The 14,074-nt window shown below is 40.3% G+C and overlaps 7 non-coding genes across 7 annotated transcripts; all 7 read right to left on the bottom strand.

The window, feature by feature from the left end:
• Positions 1–587: 587 nt before the first annotated feature.
• On the bottom strand, positions 588–660 carry trnav-aac (transfer RNA valine (anticodon AAC)). The gene has a single exon. It is a non-coding gene; the product is annotated as a tRNA-Val (tRNA).
• Positions 661–3,424: 2,764 nt separating this feature from the next.
• On the bottom strand, positions 3,425–3,497 carry trnav-aac (transfer RNA valine (anticodon AAC)). The gene has a single exon. It is a non-coding gene; the product is annotated as a tRNA-Val (tRNA).
• Positions 3,498–5,430: 1,933 nt separating this feature from the next.
• Positions 5,431–5,503, bottom strand: trnav-cac (transfer RNA valine (anticodon CAC)). Its single transcript has one exon. It is a non-coding gene; the product is annotated as a tRNA-Val (tRNA).
• An 885-nt stretch (positions 5,504–6,388) lies between these two features.
• Positions 6,389–6,461, bottom strand: trnav-aac (transfer RNA valine (anticodon AAC)). The gene has a single exon. It is a non-coding gene; the product is annotated as a tRNA-Val (tRNA).
• A 2,764-nt stretch (positions 6,462–9,225) lies between these two features.
• trnav-aac (transfer RNA valine (anticodon AAC)) lies at positions 9,226–9,298 on the bottom strand. The gene has a single exon. It is a non-coding gene; the product is annotated as a tRNA-Val (tRNA).
• A 1,933-nt stretch (positions 9,299–11,231) lies between these two features.
• On the bottom strand, positions 11,232–11,304 carry trnav-cac (transfer RNA valine (anticodon CAC)). The gene has a single exon. It is a non-coding gene; the product is annotated as a tRNA-Val (tRNA).
• An 885-nt stretch (positions 11,305–12,189) lies between these two features.
• On the bottom strand, positions 12,190–12,262 carry trnav-aac (transfer RNA valine (anticodon AAC)). Its single transcript has one exon. It is a non-coding gene; the product is annotated as a tRNA-Val (tRNA).
• Between the last annotated feature and the right edge of the window lie 1,812 nt (positions 12,263–14,074).

The following is a 14,074-nucleotide window of genomic DNA, read 5'->3' on the forward strand; positions in this document are numbered from 1 at the left end:
AAAATGCTAATTAACTGCTAATGTGGCTATCATAAAGAACTACAAATGTATTATTTTAAGTGTTTCTAAAATCCCATATGGGAAAAATGAATGGTGGAAAAATGGTTGGAACCATTTCCCTGTTTGACCGCTAGGTTTTATGGGTATTATGACACCTCCACTGTGGGGCTTTCCCCAGTTTTATTTGACAATTTGTATCATGTTAAATATTAGCCACTATCGGGAGCCACTGTCAGTAACAGCCACATACATTTATTTTCGCATACTTTCATTCCGTTGACCTTTCTTTAATCTGTCACATCCTTGTGAATTGTTCCTGAGGGTTGCTAGCATTAGTGAATCATATTAAGCTAAAGTATTGCAATAATTTGGGACATGTAGCCTATTTGAATCATTATGGAACTCAGACCACACGTAGCAGGAATTTATTCAGAGCGCCCAAGCTAGCCACCCCAGCAGAGTGCGTTACGCGACTTAAAAGGCTAAGTCTGAATAGCAAATACTGAGAAGTGCGTAGGAAAAGCATGAATTCCTAAATTGGGATCGAGCCCTAAGTGAATTGGTGTACTATCTAATTTGTTAAAATGTGTTTCCGCCCGGTCTCAAACCGGGGACCTTTCGCGTGTTAGGCGAACGTGATAACCGCTACACTACGGAAACTGCGTGAGTAGGATACTAAGGGTGTGACTTTGGCTGGGTGGGTGGGTGGGTGGGGCATTTATCGCTCTCAGAACCAAATGAAGTCAGAAATGACTTAGTCCATTAACTAAGCAATAAGGCTTGAGATCCCGGGAATTATCGTGTGAATAACTCCTGAATAAGGGCTGATTCACCGTTTGGATGGTTTGGCTGAGCAGCCGGCTCTTGGAAGAGTCTTGGTGGTTCCAAACTTCTTCCTTTTAAGAATGATGGAAGCCACTGTGTTCTTGGGTACCTTCAATGCTGCAGAAATGTATCGGTACCCTTCCCCACGTCTGTGCCTCGACACAATCCTGTCTCGGATCTCTAGGGACAATTCCTTCCACCTCATGGCTTAGTTTATGCTCTGACATGCACTGTCAACTGTGGAACCTTATATAGACAGACAGGTGTGTGCCTTTTCAAATCATGACCAATCCATTGAATTTACCACAGGTGGACTCCAATCAAGTTGTAGAAACATCTCAAGGATGATCAATGGAAACAGGATGGACCTGAGCTCAATTTCCAGACTCATAGCAAAGGGTCTGAAAACGTATGTAAATAAGGTATTTTTTAAATCTTTTTTTATGAATTAAAAATGATATGTTATCTCTTTGTCATTATGGGGTATTGTGTGTAGATAGATTTTATTTGACTTAATCCGTTTTCAGAATAAGGCTGTAACGTAACAAAATGTGGAAAAAAGTAAGCGGTCTGAATACTTTCCGAATGCACTGTAGCTATGCAGGCTAGCTACTTTTCCTTTGCTAGCCAGCCAACTAAATCTATCACACAATCACATCAAGCAGCTGAAATGACAGAAAACTGTCTGCACTTTTGTTTGTTTTACCTAGGATTATATTGCCATTTCTTTGGATATATCCATTATAATGAACCTGATAAATGAATTTGCCTGGCTCAGAGAAGCTGTCATTCTGGTCACATTCATACACATCGCACGGTGGAGGTCACCAAAAAAACGGCAACATTGATCCACAGGTTGGAGAGGCAGACAGCAAGGTTTAGACAAACCTCAACTGTTTCAAACCATATGCTAGCCTAGGGGCATTGGGAAATATTGTCTAGACCAGTGATATTTAAAGTCGGGGTCGGGGGGACTGCAGTGGGGATATATATATTCATTATTTAGGAACAAAAAATTATGAGTACAGATTATTGTACGAGACAATATAGAAACGTTTTTGAGAAAGTTAATTAGAAAAAAAAGTATTTGATTGGGTAATTGAAGGTTATTTGTTGATGTAAAAAAAAATGTAACGTACCGATTTTAAAGTTGTATTTGGGGTGGGATCACAAGAAATGATTGCAAAAAAATGGGGACCCCAGAAATTCTGGAGGAAAAAATGGTGTCCCTGCTGAAAAGGTTTGAATACCATTGGTCTAGACACATTTTTCCAGGGGAGATGAAGTTTATAAATTGACTGGCTGGGCCGTGGAACAGTGGATGCGCATTTATAAATCTAATGGAACCGCTAACAGGCACTACCCGCAGAATGCTGGGATGGTGGTGCTTCAACTCCCTGCTATTAACCAATTAGCATCCAGGATCCAAACAACCTGTTTTATAACATTGCATTGCCTCTGGTTATTGAAAGACATGTCTAAGACTGGTCTATTCATGTATTCTGCAGGCCTATGTATTTGTTTCGTTTTTTTCAGTTATCACTATCTGCCTCTGGTTAATGAAAGACATGTCTAAGACTGGTCTATTCATGTATTCTGCAGGCCTATGTATTTGTTTCGTTTTTTTCAGTTATGACCCTGTTTCTGTCATCACTATCTGTTTTGTTAAAATTTGTTTCCGCCCGGTTTCGAACCGGGGACCTTTCGCGTGTGAAGCTAACGTGATAACCAGTACACTACGGAAACTGCTAGGAAAAGAGTGGAAGTCATGGAAAATGTTAGGAATGCCCACAAGTCTACCGCCCATAATATCCCAAATAGAGTACCACAGTAGGAGTCATAATACCCATAAGAACTAGCGGTCGAACAGGGAAATGGTTCCAATCGTTTTTCCAGCGTTCATATTCCCCACAGGGGATTTTAAAAACAATTACAAAAGGCCTGTGTTTCTTGTTGGCTTACCCTGGCATGGTAACCGTGTAATTCTCTCTAGGACAAGGTGACTTTTATAAAAAATGCTAATTAACTGCTAATGTGGCTATCATAAAGAACTACAAATGTATTATTTTAAGTGTTTCTAAAATCCCATATGGGAAAAATGAATGGTGGAAAAATGGTTGGAACCATTTCCCTGTTTGACCGCTAGGTTTTATGGGTATTATGACACCTCCACTGTGGGGCTTTCCCCAGTTTTATTTGACAATTTGTATCATGTTAAATATTAGCCACTATCGGGAGCCACTGTCAGTAACAGCCACATACATTTATTTTGGCATACTTTCATTCCGTTGACCTTTCTTTAATCTGTCACATCCTTGTGAATTGTTCCTGAGGGTTGCTAGCATTAGTGAATCATATTAAGCTAAAGTATTGCAATAATTTGGGACATGTAGCCTATTTGAATCATTATGGAACTCAGACCACACGTAGCAGGAATTTATTCAGAGCGCCCAAGCTAGCCACCCCAGCAGAGTGCGTTACGCGACTTAAAAGGGTAAGTCTGAATAGCAAATACTGAGAAGTGCGTAGGAAAAGCATGAATTCCTAAATTGGGATCGAGCCCTAAGTGAATAGGCTTACTGTCTAATTTGTTAAAATGTGTTTCCGCCCGGTCTCGAACCGGGGACCTTTCGCGTGTTAGGCAAACATGATAACCACTACACTACGGAAACTGCGTGAGTAGGATACTAAGGGTGTGACTTTGGCTGGGTTGGTGGGTGGGTGGGGCATTTATCGCTCTCAGAACCAAATGAAGTCAGAAATGACTTAGTCCATTAACTAAGCAATCAGCCTTGAGATCCCGGGAATTATCGTGTGAATAACTCCTGAATAAGGGCTGATTCACCGTAGGGATGGTTTGGCTGAGCAGCCGGCTCTTGGAAGAGTCTTGGTGGTTCCAAACTTCTTCCTTTTAAGAATGATGGAAGCCACTGTGTTCTTGGGTACCTTCAATGCTGCAGAAATGTATCGGTACCCTTCCCCACGTCTGTGCCTCGACACAATCCTCTCTCGGAGCTCTAGGGACAATTCCTTCCACCTCATGGCTTAGTTTATGCTCTGACATGCACTGTCAACTGTGGAACCTTATATAGACAGACAGGTGTGTGCCTTTTCAAATCATGACCAATCCATTGAATTTACCACAGGTGGACTCCAATCAAGTTGTAGAAACATCTCAAGGATGATCAATGGAAACAGGATGGACCTGAGCTCAATTTCCAGCCTCATAGCAAAGGGTCTGAAAACGTATGTAAATAAGGTATTTTTTTAAACTTTTTTTATGAATTAAAAATGATATGTTATCGCTTTGTCATTATGGGGTATTGTGTGTAGATAGATTTTATTTGACTTAATCCGTTTTCAGAATAAGGCTGTAACGTAACAAAATGTGGAAAAAAGTAAGGGGTCTGAATATTTTCCGAATGCACTGTAGCTATGCAGGCTAGCTACTTTTCCTTTGCTAGCCAGCCAACTAAATCTATCACACAATCACATCAAGCAGCTGAAATGACAGAAAACTGTCTGCACTTTTGTTTGTTTTACCTAGGATTATATTGCCATTTCTTTGGATATATCCATTATAATGACCCTGATAAATTAATTTGCCTGGCTCAGAGAAGCTGTCATTCTGGTCACATTCATACACATCGCACGGTGGAGGTCATCAAAAAAACAGCAACATTGATCCACAGGTTGGAGAGGCAGACAGCAAGGTTTAGACAAACCTCAACTGTTTCAAACCATATGCTAGCCTAGGGGCATTGGGAAATATTGTCTAGACCAGTGATATTTAAAGTCGGGGTCGGGGGGACTGCAGTGGGGATATATATATTCATTATTTAGGAACAAAAAATTATGAGTACAGATTATTGTACGAGACAATATAGAAACGTTTTTGAGAAAGTTAATTAGAAAAAAAAGTATTTGATTGGGTAATTGAAGGTTATTTGTTGATGTAAAAAAAAATGTAACGTACCGATTTTAAAGTTGTATTTGGGGTGGGATCACAAGAAATGATTGCAAAACAATGGGGACCCCAGAAATTCTGGAGGAAAAAATGGTGTCCCTGCTGAAAAGGTTTGAATACCATTGGTCTAGACACATTTTTCCAGGGGAGATGAAGTTTATAAATTGACTGGCTGGGCCGTGGAACAGTGGATGCGCATTTATAAATCTAATGGAACCGCTAACAGGCACTACCTGCAGAATGCTGGGATGGTGGTGCTTCAACTCCCTGCTATTAACCAATTAGCATCCAGGATCCAAACAACCTGTTTTATAACATTGCATTGCCTCTGGTTATTGAAAGACATGTCTAAGACTGGTCTATTCATGTATTCTGCAGGCCTATGTATTTGTTTCGTTTTTTTCAGTTATCACTATCTGCCTCTGGTTAATGAAAGACATGTCTAAGACTGGTCTATTCATGTATTCTGTAGGCCTATGTATTTGTTTAGTTTTTTTTCACTTATCACTATCTGCCTCTGGTTATTGAAAGACATGTCTAAGACTGGTCTATTCATGTATTCTGCAGGCCTATGTATTTGTTTCGTTTTTTTCAGTTATGACCCTGTTTCTGTCATCACTATCTGTTTTGTTAAAATTTGTTTCCACCCGGTTTCGAACCGGGGACCTTTCGCGTGTGAGGCGAACGTGATAACCACTACACTACAGAAACTACAAGAAAAAGAGTGGAAGTCATGGAAAATGTTAGGAATGCCCACAAGTCTACCGCCCATAATATCCCAAATAGAGTACCACAGTAGGAGTCATAATACCCATAAGAACTAGCGGTCGAACAGGGAAATGGTTCCAATCGTTTTTCCACCATTCATATTCCCCACAGGTGATTTTAAAAACAGTTAAAAAAGGCCTGTGTTTCTTGTTGGCTTACCCTGGCATGGTAACCGTGTAATTCTCTCTCGGACAAGGTGACTTTTATAAAAAATATTCGCCTGTATTTACCCCCCCAAAATTAAATGCTAATTAACTGCTAATGTGGCTATCATAAAGAACTACAAATGTATTATTTTAAGTGTTTCTAAAATCCCATATGGGAAAAATGAATGGTGGAAAAATGGTTGGAACCATTTCCCTGTTTGACCGCTAGGTTTTATGGGTATTATGACACCTCCACTGTGGGGCTTTCCCCAGTTTTATTTGACAATTTGTATCATGTTAAATATTAGCCACTATCGGGAGCCACTGTCAGTAACAGCCACATACATTTATTTTGGCATACTTTCATTCCGTTGACCTTTCTTTAATCTGTCACATCCTTGTGAATTGTTCCTGAGGGTTGCTAGCATTAGTGAATCATATTAAGCTAAAGTATTGCAATAATTTGGGACATGTAGCCTATTTTAATCATTATGGAACTCAGACCACACGTAGCAGGAATTTATTCAGAGCGCCCAAGCTAGCCACCCCAGCAGAGTGCGTTACGCGACTTAAAAGGGTAAGTCTGAATAGCAAATACTGAGAAGTGCGTAGGAAAAGCATGCATTCCTAAATTGGGATCGAGCCCTAAGTGAATAGGTGTACTATCTAATTTGTTAAAATGTGTTTCCGCTCGGTCTCGAACCGGGGACCTTTCGCTTGTTAGGCGAACGTGATAACCGCTACACTACGGAAACTGCGTGAGTAGCATACTAAGGGTGTGACTTTGCCTGGGTGGGTGGGTGGGTGGGGCATTTATCGCTCTCAGAACCAAATGAAGTCAGAAATGACTTAGTCCATTAACTAAGCAATCAGCCTTGAGATCCCGGGAATTATCGTGTGAATAACTCCTGAATAAGGGCTGATTCACCGTAGGGATGGTTTGGCTGAGCAGCCGGCTCTTGGAAGAGTCTTGGTGGTTCCAAACTTCTTCCTTTTAAGAATGATGGAAGCCACTGTGTTCTTGGGTACCTTCAATGCTGCAGAAATGTATCGGTACCCTTCCCCACGTCTGTGCCTCGACACAATCCTCTCTCGGAGCTCTAGGGACAATTCCTTCCACCTCATTGCTTAGTTTATGCTCTGACATGCACTGTCAACTGTGGAACCTTATATAGACAGACAGGTGTGTGCCTTTTCAAATCATGACCAATCCATTGAATTTACCACAGGTGGACTCCAATCAAGTTGTAGAAACATCTCAAGGATGATCAATGGATACAGGATGGACCTGAGCTCAATTTCCAGCCTCATAGCAAAGGGTCTGAAAACATATGTAAATAAGGTATTTTTTAAAACTTTTTTTATGAATTAAAAATGATATGTTATCGCTTTGTCATTATGGCGTATTGTGTGTAGATAGATTTTATTTGACTTAATCCGTTTTCAGAATAAGGCTGTAACGTAACAAAATGTGGAAAAAAGTAAGGGGTCTGAATACTTTCCGAATGCACTGTAGCTATGCAGGCTAGCTACTTTTCCTTTGCTAGCCAGCCAACTAAATCTATCACACAATCACATCAAGCAGCTGAAATGACAGAAAACTGTCTACACTTTTGTTTGTTTTACCTAGGATTATATTGCCATTTCTTTGGATATATCCATTATAATGACCCTGATAAATGAATTTGCCTGGCTCAGAGAAGCTGTCATTCTGGTCACATTCATACACATCGCACGGTGGAGGTCATCAAAAAAACGGCAACATTGATCCACAGGTTGGAGAGGCAGACAGCAAGGTTTAGACAAACCTCAACTGTTTCAAACCATATGCTAGCCTAGGGGCATTGGGAAATATTGTCTAGACCAGTGATATTTAAAGTCGGGGTCGGGGGGACTGCAGTGGGGATATATATATTCATTATTTAGGAACAAAAAATTATGAGTACAGATTATTGTACGAGACAATATAGAAACGTTTTTGAGAAAGTTCATTAGAAAAAAAGTATTTGATTGGGTAATTGAAGGTTATTTGTTGATGTAAAAAACAATGTAACGTACCGATTTTAAAGTTGTATTTGGGGTGGGATCACAAGAAATGATTGCAAAAAAATGGGGACCCCAGAAATTCTGGAGGAAAAAATGGTGTCCCTGCTGAAAAGGTTTGAATACCATTGGTCTAGACACATTTTTCCAGGGGAGATGAAGTTTATAAATTGACTGGCTGGGCCGTGGAACAGTGGATGCGCATTTATAAATCTAATGGAACTGCTAACAGGCACTACCCGCAGAATGCTGGGATGGTGGTGCTTCAACTCCCTGCTATTAACCAATTAGCATCCAGGATCCAAACAACCTGTTTTATAACATTGCATTGCCTCTGGTTATTGAAAGACATGTCTAAGACTGGTCTATTCATGTATTCTGCAGGCCTATGTATTTGTTTCGTTTTTTTTCAGTTATCACTATCTGCCTCTGGTTAATGAAAGACATGTCTAAGACTGGTCTATTCATGTATTCTGCAGGCCTATGTATTTGTTTCGTTTTTTTCAGTTATGACCCTGTTTCTGTCATCACTATCTGTTTTGTTAAAATTTGTTTCCGCCCGGTTTCGAACCGGGGACCTTTCGCGTGTGAAGCTAACGTGATAACCAGTACACTACGGAAACTGCTAGGAAAAGAGTGGAAGTCATGGAAAATGTTAGGAATGCCCACAAGTCTACCGCCCATAATATCCCAAATAGAGTACCACAGTAGGAGTCATAATACCCATAAGAACTAGCGGTCGAACAGGGAAATGGTTCCAATCGTTTTTCCAGCGTTCATATTCCCCACAGGGGATTTTAAAAACAATTACAAAAGGCCTGTGTTTCTTGTTGGCTTACCCTGGCATGGTAACCGTGTAATTCTCTCTAGGACAAGGTGACTTTTATAAAAAATGCTAATTAACTGCTAATGTGGCTATCATAAAGAACTACAAATGTATTATTTTAAGTGTTTCTAAAATCCCATATGGGAAAAATGAATGGTGGAAAAATGGTTGGAACCATTTCCCTGTTTGACCGCTAGGTTTTATGGGTATTATGACACCTCCACTGTGGGGCTTTCCCCAGTTTTATTTGACAATTTGTATCATGTTAAATATTAGCCACTATCGGGAGCCACTGTCAGTAACAGCCACATACATTTATTTTGGCATACTTTCATTCCGTTGACCTTTCTTTAATCTGTCACATCCTTGTGAATTGTTCCTGAGGGTTGCTAGCATTAGTGAATCATATTAAGCTAAAGTATTGCAATAATTTGGGACATGTAGCCTATTTGAATCATTATGGAACTCAGACCACACGTAGCAGGAATTTATTCAGAGCGCCCAAGCTAGCCACCCCAGCAGAGTGCGTTACGCGACTTAAAAGGGTAAGTCTGAATAGCAAATACTGAGAAGTGCGTAGGAAAAGCATGAATTCCTAAATTGGGATCGAGCCCTAAGTGAATAGGCTTACTGTCTAATTTGTTAAAATGTGTTTCCGCCCGGTCTCGAACCGGGGACCTTTCGCGTGTTAGGCAAACGTGATAACCACTACACTACGGAAACTGCGTGAGTAGGATACTAAGGGTGTGACTTTGGCTGGGTTGGTGGGTGGGTGGGGCATTTATCGCTCTCAGAACCAAATGAAGTCAGAAATGACTTAGTCCATTAACTAAGCAATCAGCCTTGAGATCCCGGGAATTATCGTGTGAATAACTCCTGAATAAGGGCTGATTCACCGTAGGGATGGTTTGGCTGAGCAGCCGGCTCTTGGAAGAGTCTTGGTGGTTCCAAACTCCTTCCTTTTAAGAATGATGGAAGCCACTGTGTTCTTGGGTACCTTCAATGCTGCAGAAATGTATCGGTACCCTTCCCCACGTCTGTGCCTCGACACAATCCTCTCTCGGAGCTCTAGGGACAATTCCTTCCACCTCATGGCTTAGTTTATGCTCTGACATGCACTGTCAACTGTGGAACCTTATATAGACAGACAGGTGTGTGCCTTTTCAAATCATGACCAATCCATTGAATTTACCACAGGTGGACTCCAATCAAGTTGTAGAAACATCTCAAGGATGATCAATGGAAACAGGATGGACCTGAGCTCAATTTCCAGCCTCATAGCAAAGGGTCTGAAAACGTATGTAAATAAGGTATTTTTTTAAACTTTTTTTATGAATTAAAAATGATATGTTATCGCTTTGTCATTATGGGGTATTGTGTGTAGATAGATTTTATTTGACTTAATCCGTTTTCAGAATAAGGCTGTAACGTAACAAAATGTGGAAAAAAGTAAGGGGTCTGAATATTTTCCGAATGCACTGTAGCTATGCAGGCTAGCTACTTTTCCTTTGCTAGCCAGCCAACTAAATCTATCACACAATCACATCAAGCAGCTGAAATGACAGAAAACTGTCTGCACTTTTGTTTGTTTTACCTAGGATTATATTGCCATTTCTTTGGATATATCCATTATAATGAACCTGATAAATGAATTTGCCTGGCTCAGAGAAGCTGTCATTCTGGTCACATTCATACACATCGCACGGTGGAGGTCACCAAAAAAACGGCAACATTGATCCACAGGTTGGAGAGGCAGACAGCAAGGTTTAGACAAACCTCAACTGTTTCAAACCATATGCTAGCCTAGGGGCATTGGGAAATATTGTCTAGACCAGTGATATTTAAAGTCGGGGTCGGGGGGACTGCAGTGGGGATATATATATTCATTATTTAGGAACAAAAAATTATGAGTACAGATTATTGTACGAGACAATATAGAAACGTTTTTGAGAAAGTTAATTAGAAAAAAAGTATTTGATTGGGTAATTGAAGGTTATTTGTTTATGTAAAAAAAAATGTAACGTACCGATTTTAAAGTTGTATTTGGGGTGGGATCACAAGAAATGATTGCAAAAAAATGGGGACCCCAGAAATACTGGAGGAAAAAATGGTGTCCCTGCTGAAAAGGTTTGAATACCATTGGTCTAGACACATTTTTCCAGGGGAGATGAAGTTTATAAATTGACTGGCTGGGCCGTGGAACAGTGGATGCGCATTTATAAATCTAATGGAACCGCTAACAGGCACTACCTGCAGAATGCTGGGATGGTGGTGCTTCAACTCCCTGCTATTAACCAATTAGCATCCAGGATCCAAACAACCTGTTTTATAACATTGCATTGCCTCTGGTTATTGAAAGACATGTCTAAGACTGGTCTATTCATGTATTCTGTAGGCCTATGTATTTGTTTAGTTTTTTTTCACTTATCACTATCTGCCTCTGGTTAATGAAAGACATGTCTAAGACTGGTCTATTCATGTATTCTGTAGGCCTATGTATTTGTTTAGTTTTTTTTCACTTATCACTATCTGCCTCTGGTTATTGAAAGACATGTCTAAGACTGGTCTATTCATGTATTCTGCAGGCCTATGTATTTGTTTCGTTTTTTTCAGTTATGACCCTGTTTCTGTCATCACTATCTGTTTTGTTAAAATTTGTTTCCGCCCGGTTTCGAACCGAGGACCTTTCGCGTGTGAGGCGAACGTGATAACCACTACACTACAGAAACTACAAGAAAAAGAGTGGAAGTCATGGAAAATGTTAGGAATGCCCACAAGTCTACCGCCCATAATATCCCAAATAGAGTACCACAGTAGGAGTCATAATACCCATAAGAACTAGCGGTCGAACAGGGAAATGGTTCCAATCGTTTTTCCACCATTCATATTCCCCACAGGGGATTTTAAAAACAGTTAAAAAAGGCCTGTGTTTCTTGTTGGCTTACCCTGGCATGGTAACCGTGTAATTCTCTCTCGGACAAGGTGACTTTTATAAAAAATATTCGCCTGTATTTACCCCCCCAAAATTACATGCTAATTAACTGCTAATGTGGCTATCATAAAGAACTACAAATGTATTATTTTAAGTGTTTCTAAAATCCCATATGGGAAAAATGAATGGTGGAAAAATGGTTGGAACCATTTCCCTGTTTGACCGCTAGGTTTTATGGGTATTATGACACCTCCACTGTGGGGCTTTCCCCAGTTTTATTTGACAATTTGTATCATGTTAAATATTAGCCACTATCGGGAGCCACTGTCAGTAACAGCCACATACATTTATTTTGGCATACTTTCATTCCGTTGACCTTTCTTTAATCTGTCACATCCTTGTGAATTGTTCCTGAGGGTTGCTAGCATTAGTGAATCATATTAAGCTAAAGTATTGCAATAATTTGGGACATGTAGCCTATTTGAATCATTATGGAACTCAGACCACACGTAGCAGGAATTTATTCAGAGCGCCCAAGCTAGCCACCCCAGCAGAGTGCGTTACGCGACTTAAAAGGGTAAGTCTGAATAGCAAATACGGAGAAGTGCGTAGGAAAAGCATGAATTCCTAAATTGGGATTGAGCCCTAAGTGAATAGGTGTACTATCTAATTTGTTAAAATGTGTTTCCGCCCGGTCTCGAACCGGGGACCTTTCGCGTGTTAGGCGAACGTGATAACCGCTAAACTACGGAAACTGCATGAGTAGCATACTAAGGGTGTGACTTTGGCTGGGTGGGTGGGTGGGTGGGGCATTTATCGCTCTCAGAACCAAATGAAGTCAGAAATGACTTAGTCCATTAACTAAGCAATAAGGCTTGAGATCCCGGGAATTATCGTGTGAATAACTCCTGAATAAGGGCTGATTCACCGTAGGGATGGTTTGGCTGAGCAGCCGGCTCTTGGAAGAGTCTTGGTGGTTCCAAACTTCTTCCTTTTAAGAATGATGGAAGCCACTGTGTTCTTGGGTACCTTCAATGCTGCAGAAATGTATCGGTACCCTTCCCCACGTCTGTGCCTCGACACAATCCTGTCTCGGAGCTCTAGGGACAATTCCTTCCACCTCATGGCTTAGTTTATGCTCTGACATGCACTGTCAACTGTGGAACATTATATAGACAGACAGGTGTGTGCCTTTTCAAATCATGACCAATCCATTGAATTTACCACAGGTGGACTCCAATCAAGTTGTAGAAACATCTCAAGGATGATCAATGGAAACAGGATGGACCTGAGCTCAATTTCCAGACTCATAGCAAAGGGTCTGAAAACGTATGTAAATAAGGTATTTTTTAAATCTTTTTTTATGAATTAAAAATGATATGTTATCGCTTTGTCATTATGGGGTATTGTGTGTAGATAGATTTTATTTGACTTAATCCGTTTTCAGGATAAGGCTGTAACGTAACAAAATGTGGAAAAAAGTAAGGGGTCTGAATACTTTCCGAATGCACTGTAGCTATGCAGGCTAGCTACTTTTCCTTTGCTAGCCAGCCAACTAAATCTATCACACAATCACATCAAGCAGTTGAAATGACAGAAAACTGTCTGCACTTTTGTTTGTTTTACCTAGGATTATATTGCCATTTCTTTGGATATATCCATTATAATGAACCTGATAAATGAATTTGCCTGGCTCAGAGAAGCTGTCATTCTGGTCACATTCATACACATCGCACGGTGGAGGTCACCAAAAAAACGGCAACATTGATCCACAGGTTGGAGAGGCAGACAGCAAGGTTTAGACAAACCTCAACTGTTTCAAACCATATGCTAGCCTAGGGGCATTGGGAAATATTGTCTAGACCAGTGATATTTAAAGTCGGGGTCGGGGGGACTGCAGTGGGGATATATATATTCATTATTTAGGAACAAAGAATTATGAGTACAGATTATTGTACGAGACAATATAGAAACGTTTTTGAGAAAGTTAATTAGAAAAAAAGTATTTGATTGGGTAATTGAAGGTTATTTGTTTATGTAAAAAAAAATGTAACGTACCGATTTTAAAGTTGTATTTGGGGTGGGATCACAAGAAATGATTGCAAAAAAATGGGGACCCCAGAAATACTGGAGGAAAAAATGGTGTCCCTGCTGAAAAGGTTTGAATACCATTGGTCTAGACACATTTTTCCAGGGGAGATGAAGTTTATAAATTGACTGGCTGGGCCGTGGAACAGTGGATGCGCATTTATAAATCTAATGGAACCGCTAACAGGCACTACCTGCAGAATGCTGGGATGGTGGTGCTTCAACTCCCTGCTATTAACCAATTAGCATCCAGGATCCAAACAACCTGTTTTATAACATTGCATTGCCTCTGGTTATTGAAAGACATGTCTAAGACTGGTCTATTCATGTATTCTGCAGGCCTATGTATTTGTTTCGTTTTTTTCAGTTATCACTATCTGCCTCTGGTTAATGAAAGACATGTCTAAGACTGGTCTATTCATGTATTCTGTAGGCCTATGTATTTGTTTAGTTTTTTTTCACTTATCACTATCTGCCTC

The sequence above is a fragment of the Salmo salar genome, chromosome 14, assembly GCF_965601325.2.
Source record: "Salmo salar chromosome 14, fSalSal1, whole genome shotgun sequence".
NCBI classification, from domain to species: Eukaryota; Metazoa; Chordata; class Actinopteri; order Salmoniformes; family Salmonidae; genus Salmo; species Salmo salar.